The 14,534-nt window shown below is 49.0% G+C and overlaps 1 protein-coding gene across 3 annotated transcripts in view; it reads right to left on the reverse strand.

Annotated features, from left to right (window-relative positions):
- Nucleotides 1-13,577, reverse strand: part of JCAD (junctional cadherin 5 associated) — a 37,777-nt gene extending 24,200 nt beyond the window's left edge. For all 3 annotated transcript variants that reach the window (XM_069546456.1, XM_069546455.1, XM_069546454.1), the window contains exon 1: nt 13,438-13,577. The gene's annotated coding sequence lies outside the window, so the exon portion shown is untranslated. The remainder of the gene's footprint in view (nt 1-13,437) is intronic.
- Nucleotides 13,578-14,534: the final 957 nt, after the last annotated feature.

Below are 14,534 nucleotides of genomic sequence, written 5' to 3' on the forward strand. Positions count from 1 at the left end.
CCTACATGAAAGCGCCTGTGTGTGCAGAGGTGGGGCTGTTGCGTTCATTTTCACGAGGGAGCATCTCTTCTCCCAAGACCTCCTGTTGCTAACGGGGTGGGAGGCAGTTTGGTCAGTCCTCCCGCTGCCTCCCCAGGCTGCCTCCCCAGGCCTCGAGGCAGGCCTGGGTGAGCTGCACCGGAGAGGCGGGCCTGGACGAACACGGCTGCTCCAGCCCCTCTTGGCTGCTGGACGGAAATAGCGACTATCAGCAGTGGCAGCCCCTGCAAACAATGGCCAGGAAATGCCTGCCCCCAAGTGCAGGTGAAAGGGGGGCCCCTGTACTTCCTGCCGGTGGGGCCTCTCCCTGGAGCTCATCACAGGATCCTGCTGACTGTGCCGGCCCTCGGCACACACTGGGCTCCAGCAGCAGCCAAATTGCAGCCGGCACAGAGAGGGCAGGAAAGATCAGGCTCTGGAAGCCTGTGGTTCTCTATCAAGTCCCCACGTTATGGAAAATCCACACGCTCCTGCCGGGACTGTAGTAGGAGAAGCATCTCCACAGCAACTCGGCTAGTCTCAGTGCTACGCTCAAGCTCCACATCTTCTAGGGGCTGGCACAAGACGGACAGAGAAATGGCAGGACCAGAGGGGCGAGCATTTGTTCTCTGAGTTCACTGTTCTGATCCCCAGGCTGGGCCTGCAGAGGACAGGGATCCCATCACAAACCCAGGGCTGCGGGAACATCAAGGCAAGGTCTGCTTCGTTCAGTGCTAGGACCCCAGCATCCGGCATATAGTATGTGCTCAATAAATCACTGTCGGATGACGGCACAGTGGGAGAAAGGGATGTTTGAGCTAGGTTTTGAAGAATGGTTAGGAGCTCACTGAATAAACTGCACGTGCACATGTGTATGAAATGGGGAATTAACATTTAAAATAGATTCAGGGTACAGTCATCCCAGGGGGAAAGAATGACACGGCAGCAGAATCCTGCAGGTGAGACTGTGGGTTCCCAGACTGAGTGTCACACATACAGTTGGCACCATGGTCAGAGTTCAGGTCTGAGGACACTCAGCTTCTTCCTGTTACCACATCAGGCTCTTTAAAAGCAAAGCAAAGTTCACAGCACCCTAGCTGGCCACCCATTACACAGAGGAGCAGGCCAGCATCAGTGACAGAATCCACTATGAGGGTGGTAAGAAGCAATGACCTTCCAGAAAAACGCCTGAGGGTCACTGTCCTCCTGGGGATAGGTGAGCTGGTCCATGCTGCCTCTGTCTGCAAGGTAAGTACACTTTGCAAACCCTTAAATGGTACAACAGATCAGGCCCAACCATGAATATCTTTCCTACAAACTCGTAAGAACTGTCCTTGACCTTACAGGTCTGAGGTCAAACATGCATTGATGTAGGGGGACTCTTAACTTGGTGTCACAGAGGCCAGCAGCCTGTGGGGGGCAGGAGGACAAAGCACACCAGCTTCAGCACTCAGGGTGCAGGCCTCACGAGAGGGCATGACCCATAGCACAGGCACCATGGCCCAGATGAGGGGTGCCCCCAATCCCCAGAGGACTCCTTCCTTTGGCCGACACCCACCACCTCTTGGACCGTATCTCAGAGCCTGACTTCTACCTCATTTCCAGCCCCATGTCAAACATCGTCGCTCCTAGCAGACAAGACTTCTCAACAGCCTCGTGGCCCATCCAGTCCTTTTTGTATTCAGCATCCTTCCTGTAATATCCTTCCCTACCATGGATGGACCAGCGCATCTCTAACACATCAGTCCCATGGCCACCAGGAGGGGATGCCAAGGAGCTGAGGAGGAGAGGAGTCCTTTCAAAGTCCCCGCCCAGCCCTGAGGCAGCAGCCTTACAAATCAAAGGTATTCGAGGCCACCCCCAACCCACTACCCAAAGGGCTGCTGCTCAGAGAAGCACACAACAAAACTGGACCTAAGTGTAAATTATTAGAACATGGTGTTTCACAACTTGGAAAGATGTGTGTGTATGATGGGCCCTCGTGGCTCCAACACCCGGGTCATCATAAATCTGAGGGTAAACTTTTCAGTCAGGCCTCTGTATACGGAGTCCCTCCGTATGCGTATCTGAGGTTCCTCGGCCACAGGTTCAACCAAGCCTCGGCCAGGACGGCTTATACCCTGTAAGCAGGCGCTTACTGAAAAGAATCTGGCCCCACGCAGGTCAAACCCGAGTTGTTCAAGGGCCACTCGAGTTAAAACAGCACGGGCTTGGAATGAGCCCTTTCATCCCTAAGTGGTGCTGACACCAAGCCCGGCTGTGGTCCCAGAAGCAAGTCATTAGCTGCATGAAACCTCAGTTTTCCAATCTGCAAAATGGCAGGGCCACTCACATCTGTCTTCCCAGACTGTTTCAAGGGCCACATGTCGTTGTTCAGTTGCCAAGTGGTGTCCGACTCTTTGCACCCCAGGAACTGAAGCAGGCCAGGCTTCCCAAGGGCTATGTAAGTACATGTAAAAGCGTAAATCACACACAATCTGAGATAGCATTTATCATGCAGCAATGGCGCGTCCATCTCTGAACAGCTACCTGTCCTCATGGAAAGCTTTCACCATAGTTATTCGCTGTGACCACTGGACCGTTCCCTGATTCCTCGTGTCTCACTTGGACTGTGACTTGATTCCCAAAGTCAAGCCCACTTTCTATCTCCCAGACATCTGTCTTCCAGGAAGGGGTACTTCTGTCACCATCCGAGTCACCCAGGACAGCAAATGTTATTTCACAGAGTCCAGAACCTGCACACGCACATTCCGAGGGCTTGGGATACGCCGGGCACTTACACTGTAATGATGAACGAGACCCATTGTTTGCTCTTGAGAAGTTTACTGCAGCGACAGCCGGAGAACAGGCCAAGGAAACACGGCACATGCGTGTGTTAGTGACAGGAGCGTGCCTGCTCCCCACAGTGTCAGCACTGCGATGGGGACAAGGGCAGGAGGAGAACACGGGACCCTCACCCAGTCTCAGGGAGTCAGGACGGCCTCTGGAAGAGCATGTCAAAGCCAAACAAACCCTTCAGGGAGAAGCTGTGCTGCGAGGTCACCCTGAAAGGATGCTTCTCCAGCCAGTTCACATAAGAAATGTCTTCCTTTGCTACTTTGTCACCTTGCATCAAATACTGAGTGGAACATCTAAGAAGAGCGGCCCAGGCAGTGCTGGTGCCCAGATATGTTCTCAGGGACAGACTCCTGAGAACACAAGGACCAGAGACTAAGGAGCCCTCTTCCAGTAACTCATTCATTCTATGACTAAATGCAAGGCAGACAATTAAGATAAGGGTACACATGTTGGGCTTTCCTGGTGGCTTGGCGGTAAAGAATCTGCCTGCCAACGCAGGAGACACGTGTTCGATCCCTGGTCCAGGAAGATCCCAGGTGCCTTGGAACAACCAAGCCCGTGCGCCACATCTGCTGAGCCTGTGCTCTAGAGGCTGGGAGCCGCGACCGCTGAAGCCCGCACACCCTGGGGCCTGCGCTCTGCAACGAGAGAAGCCACCGCCAGGAGAAGCCTGCACACCACAACCAAGAATACCCCCTGCTCGCCGTAACTGCAGAAAGGCCCCCACGGCAATGAAGACCAGCACAGCCAAATTTAAATAAAATTATTAAAAAAAAAAATACTCATGTTATTAGAACAGTCCATCAAGGCCTGTAGTGAGGAGTTCCTGGCTGGGGGGGGTCTTAAGTGGAGGTCAAGGCAATGAATTTGCAAATTCTATTGTTCTTACAGCCACCCACTGAAGGTGTGCACACATATTTACCCTCACATTCTGAGGGGCACTGTAGTATTTTCTATTCTATTTCACTTTTGAAAAATGCTGGTCACTACACACTAAATTTGATGTCACAGTAATTGATCAGAACCCAGCGTTTGGAAAGCACTAATGGAGAAATCAGTCCTGTGCTGGTCAGGACGCTGTACTAGATGACCCCTGAAATTCTGTCCAGTTCAACGTTCCCATCAATCGATGAGAAATTCCTTAACAAGTTCCTTGCTTTGTTCTCAATAGCAAAATACAGCTGTTCTACCTGATCAAAAATTTCCTTTCCAAGAAAAGTCACAGCAACTAAGTGAAGCTGCTTTCCCACTCTTAAGAGCATAAGATGAAAAGAAAGAAATCTTCTGAAGGGAAAGTCCTGGCTCCTGCTTCCTTCCTCTACCTGTGATCCACCTGGGGCTTGAGACCCGAGGCCTCGGAACACAGCATCACTGGTTGACAGATAAAGCCAGCATCGTGGAAGGTGCCAAGGAACCCTCAGGATGAACTGTACCTACAGTACTGCAGCTTTTGTTCTCTTTTTGGTTTGAAAGAGCCAGGAAGCAGACTTTTGTCTCTTTTGAGTCCACTATGGCTCTTTTCATCTTTTCCTATACTATTCTCTGCCCCATATATTCCTGGAGTAAGCCCATCATTTCAAAGACAAAACGGAGAAAGCAGTTAAAAAACCCTACCACCCTAATAAGAAACCTGACAGTCTGGCAGAAGGGACATGTGTCCTGGTGGGTCTCCTTCCCGGGGTGGCGTGTGTTCAGCTGTTTCTTCTCATCTCGGGTGGAACCTGCCTGCAGACTTCCTCCCACCTGATCTGAGGGAAAACAGAGCAGATCAGTGTGCTTTCTTGATAGAAAGGCTTCCTTCTATCAAGCTTCTGCTTGGTAGATGGCTGTTACCATAGGACTTAACTTCCAAGCCTCAGTTTTCTAAATGGATCGTCACTTACTCCAAAGACAAGTACGTGGGTCTAGTAGCTACTAGGATGTCAGGCTGGTAATTCCTACTGGACTTGGTGGCACTGTTCGATGATGCCAAAGAGAAACCCGGCCTGAGCCAGCAGCGGGGCTTCCCAGGCGGCTCAGTGATAAAGAACCCGCCTGCCAATGCAGGAGACACAAGAGACGTGGGTTCGAGCTCTGGGTTGGGAAGATCCCAGAGAAGGAAGTGGCAACCCACTCCAGTATTCTTGCCTGGGAAATCCCTTGGACAGAGGAGTCTGGTGGGATACAGTCCATGGGGTCGCAAAGAGTTGGACACAACTTAGCGACTAAACACAACAACAGATCCGGACCCCCGGCTCAGAGAACGTCTCCCCTGGTTATACAACCTGAGTTGAGCGACACAGTCATTCGATGGACGCAAACTCTGTAGACAGTGTACAGAAAGAAGGCAAACTGGATTTACAACAAGTCTCTTTCTATAGGAGAAAACTTTTGTGCTCAGTGTATAACAACACTCCAAAAACCAGTTAGGCGAAAGGCAAACTTCAGCTTTTCCCCCTCTGTTCTGTTATGAAAATGCATACTTACAAGCGTCAAAACTAACACAATGGGAGAAACGGTGAAGGAAACAAAGCACGAGGAACACGGAGCTGGGTGAGAAGTCTGCGTTCAGCCTACAGTTCTCTTGTTCACCTCGACAGGACTGGTTTAAATTAAAGTCACGAGAGGAGACCCAAAGAGAAATGCTTATGGCATGCAGGCTCTAAGTTAGGTGGTTTAAAGGGGAACCCAGGGAGAGGAATCACGAATGCTGAACAGCCGAGCTTCCCAGGCTGGGTTTTTTTCTATTGATTCATTACATCACTAGATTTATAGTCGATCATTTTTTCCCCCTTGAGGATGCTTGGGATAAGTGGTAAGATGCTCAAATGCCCTCCAGGAGATGCGTAAGGAACATCTTCCAATTTGTGGTTAATTTATACCCCCCCCTCCCGGCCACAACCCTCATTAAACAGAGAAGGAAGAGCCTGTTCTCTGAGCTCAGAATAGCAGCACACGAGAGATAACAACATCATCCATCCCCCGAGCATCTGTGATGTGCCAGCCACTCTGCTGGCTGCCTGGCACTCTTTATTTTCCACTCCCAGGAACCGTCCTGCTGTAGATACGAATGTCTCCATTTTACAGACAAGAAAACCGAGGCTGAGAGTCCAAGGTCACAGTTTGCAGGCACAGATCCAAGGGTCAAACCAAGGTCTGTCTAGCTTCAAAGCTCATGCTACTATTTTAGGCTCTAAATTTCCTTCCTTAATAGCAACAGAAGTTTCCCAGTTTACCAAATAATGCATAAAATATAAATAAGAAAGGATAGAAGGCATGGTGGAATAAAGATGAAATACAATAATAAAAACGAGAAAACACCTTTATTCTCTTGGGCTAGGATGGCTCTTTGAGGTGACCCTTGCCTTGTACACACCAAGCGCACACACAGCAATGCACACACACAAGGTTGACGCTTCACTTCACTACAATGTCTTGATGGCAATACTAACACTGACTTCTAAACATGCAAATAACATGATTCATTCACAAATACACCACGTGATGCTCTGTGACCTTCAGCAGACCTCTTCAATTATTTGGGGTTCCAGGCTCTCCACCAGGGACCTGGGGTTCTCATGAAACCTGCTGTGTGAAGCTGAAAAGCAGACAAACTACATCTATGAGAAATGGGAGGGGAGCTTGTAACTTTTGTAAAAAACGAAGTTCTAAAAGAAAAAAAATTATCTACATAGTACTATCCACTGTTCTCTGCAGTGTTAATACGATCCGGACTTGAATGAGTGGACTGTGGGAAACCACCGCAGGGTCTGGGCAGATAAAGGAAAGGCGCTTGACAGTGACTCTGGCAGGAGAGCGAAGGAATAACGTGGGCGGAACAGGACAGATGTGTGGACAAATAGTCACAAGTCCCTTCGATTGTAATGTGCATGGATGGATGGGAGGGCGGGAGATAAGAAAAAAGGAAAGCAATGAGTGTAACTTCTCAGGGAAGAAGTACAGTGAATTTTGGTCTGGGTGACTAAAGAAATCGTCCTCTTGTTATGAGAAACACAGAAATCGGAAACAACGTTCAGCTGGAGATGATGACGGGTCATTTGATTTTGATTTAACCAACTTATTCCTGCAAAATTTTCTTGTGCCCAGATCATTCTTCAATGGCTTTTCATCAGAATTCTTGTCCTTTCCAGAGAACCCGAATAAGACCACAGTAAGCCATCTTCCTGTGTGGTGGGCTTCTAAGTTCTGTCCTTATCAGCCGTATCCTTTCTATTCAGGCTGAAGGGATGCTGATAACAGCTCATAGCATTTGGGCATGGACTGGAATTGTCCACCCCCTTGCTGTAGGAATGAATTTCCATCCCGCCACGGTGGCTTAATACACAACTGCTGTGGGAACTGAGCCTAAAACAGTGCCTAGGAGAATCTATGGGTTTCAGTCTTCTTCCCAAAAAGTGCATTAAGAAGGCTGAACTAGAGGATCTTCTGGGTCCTTCCAGCTCTAGAGACAGCCCCCTCTCTGGCCTCTTCTTCCCTGTGATGAGCAGCATGCATTTTTCAGTTAGCTCAGTGGAGAGAATACAGCTTGTGTCCATGGCACAGAACAAAGCTAACTGGGTCACAGGAAGATAGACCCTCTGACCTTGGCCTGGTTAGCAGCACCCATACAGAGGCCAGCCCAGAGAGCAGAGCTAAGCGGCCACACAGTGAGAGAAGAGGGCAGTGGGGAGGGCTAGGGGAGTCCACCACCCAGGATCGCCCACCCCAAGAGACCTGGAGTGCAGCCACGCCCACTGACTGCAACTTGCTTTGCACCAAGTGTGCAGGCCCTGGGCTCTGAAGACATGGAGATACAGAAGAAGCCCCCATCAACACCCTCCGCTGTGAAGCTTCTAAGCTGGGAGGCATTACTGAAGTCACAGGCGCCCTCATCATTAGAGGTCGAGCCTCGCAAATGAATGTCATCTACACAGGCTCCACTGCCCACCCCCATCCCATCTGTAAAAATATGTGTTCTCCTCATATTGGCAGTTCTCAGGCTCAAAACAGTGAAATGAAACAAAATATTAGTAAACTGACGAAATCAACCAGCACCTTTCTTCCTTTTAAACATCTGCCTAGAACTGCAAACTAAGAAAGAGACAAATACTCAATTAAAAATATCAAACAAATGTTCACCCTCACCTGAGATAAAAGATATGCAAATTAAACCCAAAAGCCACTATTCCCTTCTCACACTGCTGAAGTTTCTAGAAAGCAATAGCTTTTGTTAAGGGCATGGTGAATGAGCTGTCAGGGTTCTCCCATTTGTGAGTGTATTAGTGGGGTTGGTGGGGGTGTGTGTGGGGGGGATAGGTCTGTATGTAAACGGCTATTTCCTTTCTTAAAAATGATTAATGCTATAAAATCTTTAAAAATCTGAAACCCTAAAGACTAATAATCTCACTTCTTGGGATCCATCCTAATGAAATAATCAGAGATACATACAAAGTTTTATATAAGGATACTTACCCAAGTTTTAATTATGATAATAATTTTTTAAAAAGCTAGATTAAACAGTCATTTAAGGGACAGCTAAAAAATTCTAGTACCTCCATGTGGAAGATTATAATATGCACACATGTGTATAAAATGATGTTTTTAGATATTGAATGGTACAGGGAGAAAATGCTCATGGCACCATGTTAAATAATAAAGACAGGACACAAAAGCCTAGATTCAGTGTATATAATACCAATTCCATCTAAATACATACAGATACAGCCTGGGGAGAAACACCGAGAGGAAACACACCAAAACAGCAACAGTGGTACTGGAGTCTAAGTCTTTTAAAAATGCTTATTTATACTTTCCTGTGTTTATGATATTCAGTCATGAAATATATTAGATCGAACCACATGAAGCTGCCATTTTACAGGTAAAAAATGGTCAAATAGCGGCATTTTCTTATACTTACTATTTCATCATCAGGGGAAAAAAGAACTTAACAAAAAGCTACATATAGGAAAGATTAAGAGAAAATATCTTCAAAAACATACTGCATATTTCAAGACTCAATGAGAATAAGAAAGACACAAAAGAGAAGAATAAATGAAAAGTAAATTACATAAGGTTTGAAGAGTTTAGGATATGGTATTTATGTCTTATCTGCTACCAAGAGATACTTAACCTGAATCTAGCAGGCTTAAAATGCCAATCTGCTGTTAAAATTGAATACAAGATCCCAAGCAGCATTCTAAAGGTCCTGATGAGACGTTGGTACTACAAAACCTAAGGCTTCTCTCTTGTATTCATTGACATTCCACCCTTAAGATGTAATTAGTCCTTCAAATTGTTGGCGGTTGACTATAAATATTTCTTCAACCGACAATTTTTCGGTCTAATGCTGTGATTAACATACAACAAAGCACTTTCTTTAAACAAGAGGTAAATAGCCAAGATACAAAACAAACCAGACTGAGGCAGGCTGCTAATTGATGCACAGATTTTTAATACTCTCTACAGCTTTTTTTCTTTTCTTGGATGGCAGAGTCATGGATTTTATTATGAGCAATAAGATTGCCATTTCCCTTTCCAGTCTTAATAATTAAATAAAGACACTGTCGTCACCACACCACAGAGGGATGACCACCTCTGCCAGGGCCCTCAAGTGGTCACAATCTCCTAAGATATAAAAAGCATATTGACTGTGAAGTTGTGGTTTTAGTGGGGCAGCCATCTCGGAGCTAAGTTTCTTTAAGGTGGCAAAAACAAAACAAACAAACAAAACAAAAAAAGAGATGGAAATCTTGGATCTAAGATCAGGAGTTTCCTGGAAGCTAACCTTGCTGGGTTGGGTTGGTATTAAGGCACTGATTCAAAAAGAGAAGAAAGTACAGTGCCAAACATTATGGAGTTCTTTTTTTTTTTTTTTTTTTTTGGTAAATATTACCTTTTTAAACTCTGTCTCTTCCCCTACCACCTGTATGAACACACACACATACACATTTCACACATACACATTCACACACACTCACGCTCTGCTATCTTCTTTCACCTCTAAATTCTACCACACAATTACTGCTTTGGAGACCTCAACCATTTTTAAGAGACTCAAAATATCTCATTAACGTTTCTGAAAGATTAGCAGTCATTAAGAAAAGAGGACTGCAATTGGATAACATTTTCTAAATCTTCTGGAATTGTTGACTATCTGCAAAAACAACTGTAAAACTTATATAGGTTAAAATTAAATTCCACTATCATCACAGATGTCAAATTCCACACATAAAGATTCCTAAAATAATCTCTTAAACTTACAACACACTAGTTTTGCTTTTAAATATCTTTAGAATGAAACAGTCAAGGTTTTATAAAAATGTCAAAGTTTAAATGAACTTGTATAATTCTTACATTATTCATTTTCTAATTATGAAAGTCATATAATATTATTCTAGAAGTAAACACTGAAAAATTCAGTGTTTAACTAGAAAGTAGAAGTTGCCTCAAACTCCAGTGTCAAGAGATAACCATCTGGTTTCTATTTCTCCAACTAGTCTTCCTATGTATAGTTGCTTTTGCTCACTCCTTTTCCCCCCACCCCCTTTCCTCTTTGAAATATTTATCTTGGTGTCTTCACAATAGTATCTAAATTCTTATATTTCCATACAGAAAGAAAGCAAGCTGAATAGGCAACTCCAGAGAGAGAATCAGAAAGCAACAAACCATGAGGCTATTTAGTGGTCTGATACAAGGTTTTGTCATTTCGGCCAGGCTGTTCTCAACTATATTATCTATAGACAGTTTCTAGGAAATATATTTGGTCAAAGAAAGTTAAGGTAGAAAGTCAAATTTTAAACAAAATACCACAAATTCAAATCAAGGTAATTGAGGTTTTAGCATCTGGGTGGTTCCCATATTCAGTGACATGAAAGGTTTAAGGGCTGTATCAAAGCACTGGCGACTGTTCTCAGCCTGCTGGCTTTAGCAACTGAGTGCCCCTCATCATTCCTGAAGTCGGCCAGCCCTCATAACAAAGACCAATAGCAAAGTTTCAGTGAATGGGATAACTCTTGCCATCCAAAAGGTGAAAAACAACATCTGCTGAAAAACCAAATGAACTGCAGTGACGGGTTCAGCAATCGGCCTGGAGGATTTCAGAGACATGGTCTTTGCCTCTGGAAAGAAAAAACACAACAGAACAATTGTCTCAATCCCACGCTCTGAGTTCTAAACTCTCTTTAGATCAATTAGCATGAAGTCCTGCCAAGCTCATTATTAAGGAAACTCTGGGCTCCTACAGCCCCATGGTGTTAAACTGTCCTCCAAACTAGAGGGCTCTGCAGCAAGGACAATGAGGACTTGATGGGGGCGCAGACTCCTTGGGTTTCCTTTGCTGATAGCCATTTCTAGGATTTATTTTTAAACTGCATTAAAAAAAAAATTAGACTCCAAGCATCTTTTCAAAGATTTTTTCTTAATTGAAAAACTGGTCCTTATTTATTCTCTTGTGTACCTCCAATCTCCAGTTACCTTTTATAGCTAAAATTTTACAGCCAAATGTTTCTGGAATCTGTGACTTACTCAGATCCCTTACTAGATAACAGTGATTAGCTGTCAAGACCTCCAGAGCATGTGGACACCCCAGCATCTTAAGTTATGTTCTAAGGAGGTGGGAAGACAGAATTTTTTTTCTTTCTGGCACAGGCTTCCTCCGCTCACCCAATCCCCCTAAATCTCTTGGGCCTGCCAAGGGCCTGACTTTCCGATCTCTGCAGAAGAGGGTGAAGTTTGGCGGGAGGAAGGCCCAGTAGATGAAGGCCCTCTGTTCAACAAATATTTGCTCACCCCTCCAGTGGGAGGGAAACCATTTTCTATAAGCTGCCTGCCTTGAGTAACACTTGGAGCCCTTCAGGAGGCTTGTTCAGCTGGTGGCCTAGAATTAGACACCTACTATCAAAGTAAACATAAAGTCCAAACCCACAGAACATTATGGAAAACCAAACGAATTTACCACACTTCCCAGGTCACATCAAAGCCAACACAAGTTCCTGGAAATAAGAGTCTGCGTGAAACTTCCAAAAAACCTTTTCACTCGCCTCTGCCTTGCTGGACGGTCTTAGTCCAGTTATCTTAAATTCTAAAACTACCTGACCTAGGACGACACTTCCCTGAAGTTTTGCCCACTCAAACTACTGAGTCTGCAATTTTTGTCCACGCATTTCTGGCTGCCTGAACCCCCGTTCCACTCCCCCTCCCATCTTTCAACCCTCCACTCAAACCCCCACCCTTCCCCCCCCTCCCCAACCCTGTCTCTATTTGCAAATCTGAAAATACAAAAAAGCCAGGGACAGGAGAAAACCTCCTAGTTGTGTGGTCCTCACCGCTCCACCCTCTCCCCAAGACAGGCCAGGCGACCAGATCTGGGGAGGGAGATGCTGATGGGGGTGGGACGGGGACGCAGGGGATGGGAGACTGGGTGGCAGGGTGTGGGTGCGGGCGGCTGGGGGAGGGGACCTGCCTAAGCTAATTCCCCAAAGTCCTCGCTCCTAGAGAGTGCGGATGGGCAAGGGCTAGGGTGTAACCAGGTGGCGCTGGCAGAAAGTTCCCGGGTTGTTTTTTTTTTTTCTTTTTTTTCCTCAGTAGCGGAATCACAGCTTCTTTTTCAAACCCCTAGAAGAATCCGGGGCGCCAGTGACAGGGGGCCAAAGCAGCGCTCTCAGCTCTAAGTGCTGAGGTCATTGCGGTCGGGTCTTCTAGGAAATCCCTGGTTTTCGGGGTGAACTGATGGCGACTGGGGGTGTGGACACGCAGGGTGCGCGCGGGAGACCCAGGACCGGCGGGCGGGCTCCGGATCGCAGAAGCGGGCTTAACGGATTTACAGCGCTCTTAGGCGGGGCTCTTTCCTTTCTCCCACCCTGTTTTCCTTTTTCTCTCTTTGGCTTCAGCGCCAGCCGCCTGGGGGAGGGCCGGGCCGCCGCGCGCACGGCAGAGAGGCAGCGGCGATTAGCACCCTAATCCCGGCCCTGACCCCCCGGCGGTGGGCGCGCGGGCCGGGCGGAGACGGGGCGGGGCGGGGGCGCGGCCGCCGGCTCCCTACGTCCCGCGGGCAGGTCCCAGCAGCCGCGGGTGGGGGCGCCAGTGGGAACTGGGGGCCCCGGGGACCCCACGCAGCGGCTGTCAGTTCCCCGCGGTGGAGATGCCCGGGAAGTCGGAGGGCGCAGGCGAAGAAGCGGGTGGGCTGGACCCGGGCGGTGGCCCGGACGCCGGGAGCTGGGCAGCGACCCCCGCCTCCCGACCCCCCGCCGCCCCGACCCAGCATGGAGGGGCGAGGCGAGCGCCAACGCCCGCCGCGGCCCTCGGCGCCTACAGGTTAGCGCGAGCCCGGGGCCGGGCACCTGAGGGCGGGGACTCGTCCCCCGCGACCCAGCAGAGGGGCGCCCCCCGCCCGAGGCTGCGGGGCTGGGCGCCACGCCGGGGGCTCCGGACTGGGGGCGGACATCCCCCCACCCCCGCTCTGGGGAGGGCGCCGACCCGACCCACGTCCGGGCTGGAGAAGTTGGGGGGCGAGCGCGGGAGGCTGGGGCGAGGCCCACGGGGTGCCGAGGGAGCGGACTAGATGGACGAAGGGAGTCAGGAGGGGCGACAGACGCCGGGACTTACCGAGCGGCTCCCTCATGCTGCCCTGCGCTGTCGCCGCCGCTCCGGCCGGCCGGGGAACAGCGCGACCCGCCCCGCTCGCAGCCTCTGCGGCCGAGCATGCCCGGAGCCGCCGCCGCCGCCGCCCCGCTCTCCGCGGCCCCGCCCATCACCCCGCCCATCACCCCGCCCTCCGCGACCCAGCACCCCGCCCATAGCCCCGCCCCCGCGGCTTCGCGATCCCCGCCCCGCCCATCGCTCCACCCCGCGCGCTCCGCCCCGCCCTGTCCGACGAGCGGCCTCCAGGCTCTGCTCTCTGGCGGGAGGGCAGCACCCGGGCTGGGGCGGACGGGTAGCCAAAGGCACAGGCCTGCTCCGGCCCCGCCTACGGCACAGGTGAATTGGTCACCTTTCCCTCTTTCCGGTCACTTGGGTTTGGGCAGCTTCAACGCTGTATGAATGTCCATACACACTTATGCATACGTACACTGCCACACAGAGATGCACACAGCTCCCCCCCACACACACACACACACAGACACACTTTCACAAAAACATACACGCAGGGAAGGTGTGAAGAGCAGAAGACAGTGACAACAGCTTAGTGCTTGGAATCTCCTAAAGCAGATGGCTGAGTATCTTAGCTAGAGGCTTGGGGAAACTTTACAGGTCAGCTGCTCAGTCCTGTCTTTTGGTGGATGAGGAAATGGGAAGCCAGGAGAAGGCAGAGGTCAGGCAGAGTGAACACATACTGCTCCCGCCTCTCCACCTCCCTCATAGCCACAATCAGACTGCTGCCAGGTCTGCTCACCGGCAAAAGTCCTTGTACTTTGGAGGGCAGAGAAAAGACAAAAGGTTCAACTGCTGATGAGTCATGGAGAGGGCGATGGTATTGGCTAAGTTCAGTTCACAGAGGCAGAGGCATGGAGCAGCCCCCGGTGCAGAAGGATAACCTTTCAACTGGACTTCCCTGGCGGACCAGCGATTAAAAATCTGCCTTGCAAGGCAGAGGATTTGGGTTTGAGCTCTCCTTGGGGAACTATGCCTCGGAGCTACTGAGGGAGTGAATTCTCAGGTAGGTTGATAAGACACCTGGAGTTCCCAAGGAGGAGAAAGGGGTC

This window comes from Ovis canadensis, chromosome 13 (assembly GCF_042477335.2).
Source record: "Ovis canadensis isolate MfBH-ARS-UI-01 breed Bighorn chromosome 13, ARS-UI_OviCan_v2, whole genome shotgun sequence".
NCBI classification, from domain to species: domain Eukaryota; kingdom Metazoa; phylum Chordata; class Mammalia; order Artiodactyla; family Bovidae; genus Ovis; species Ovis canadensis.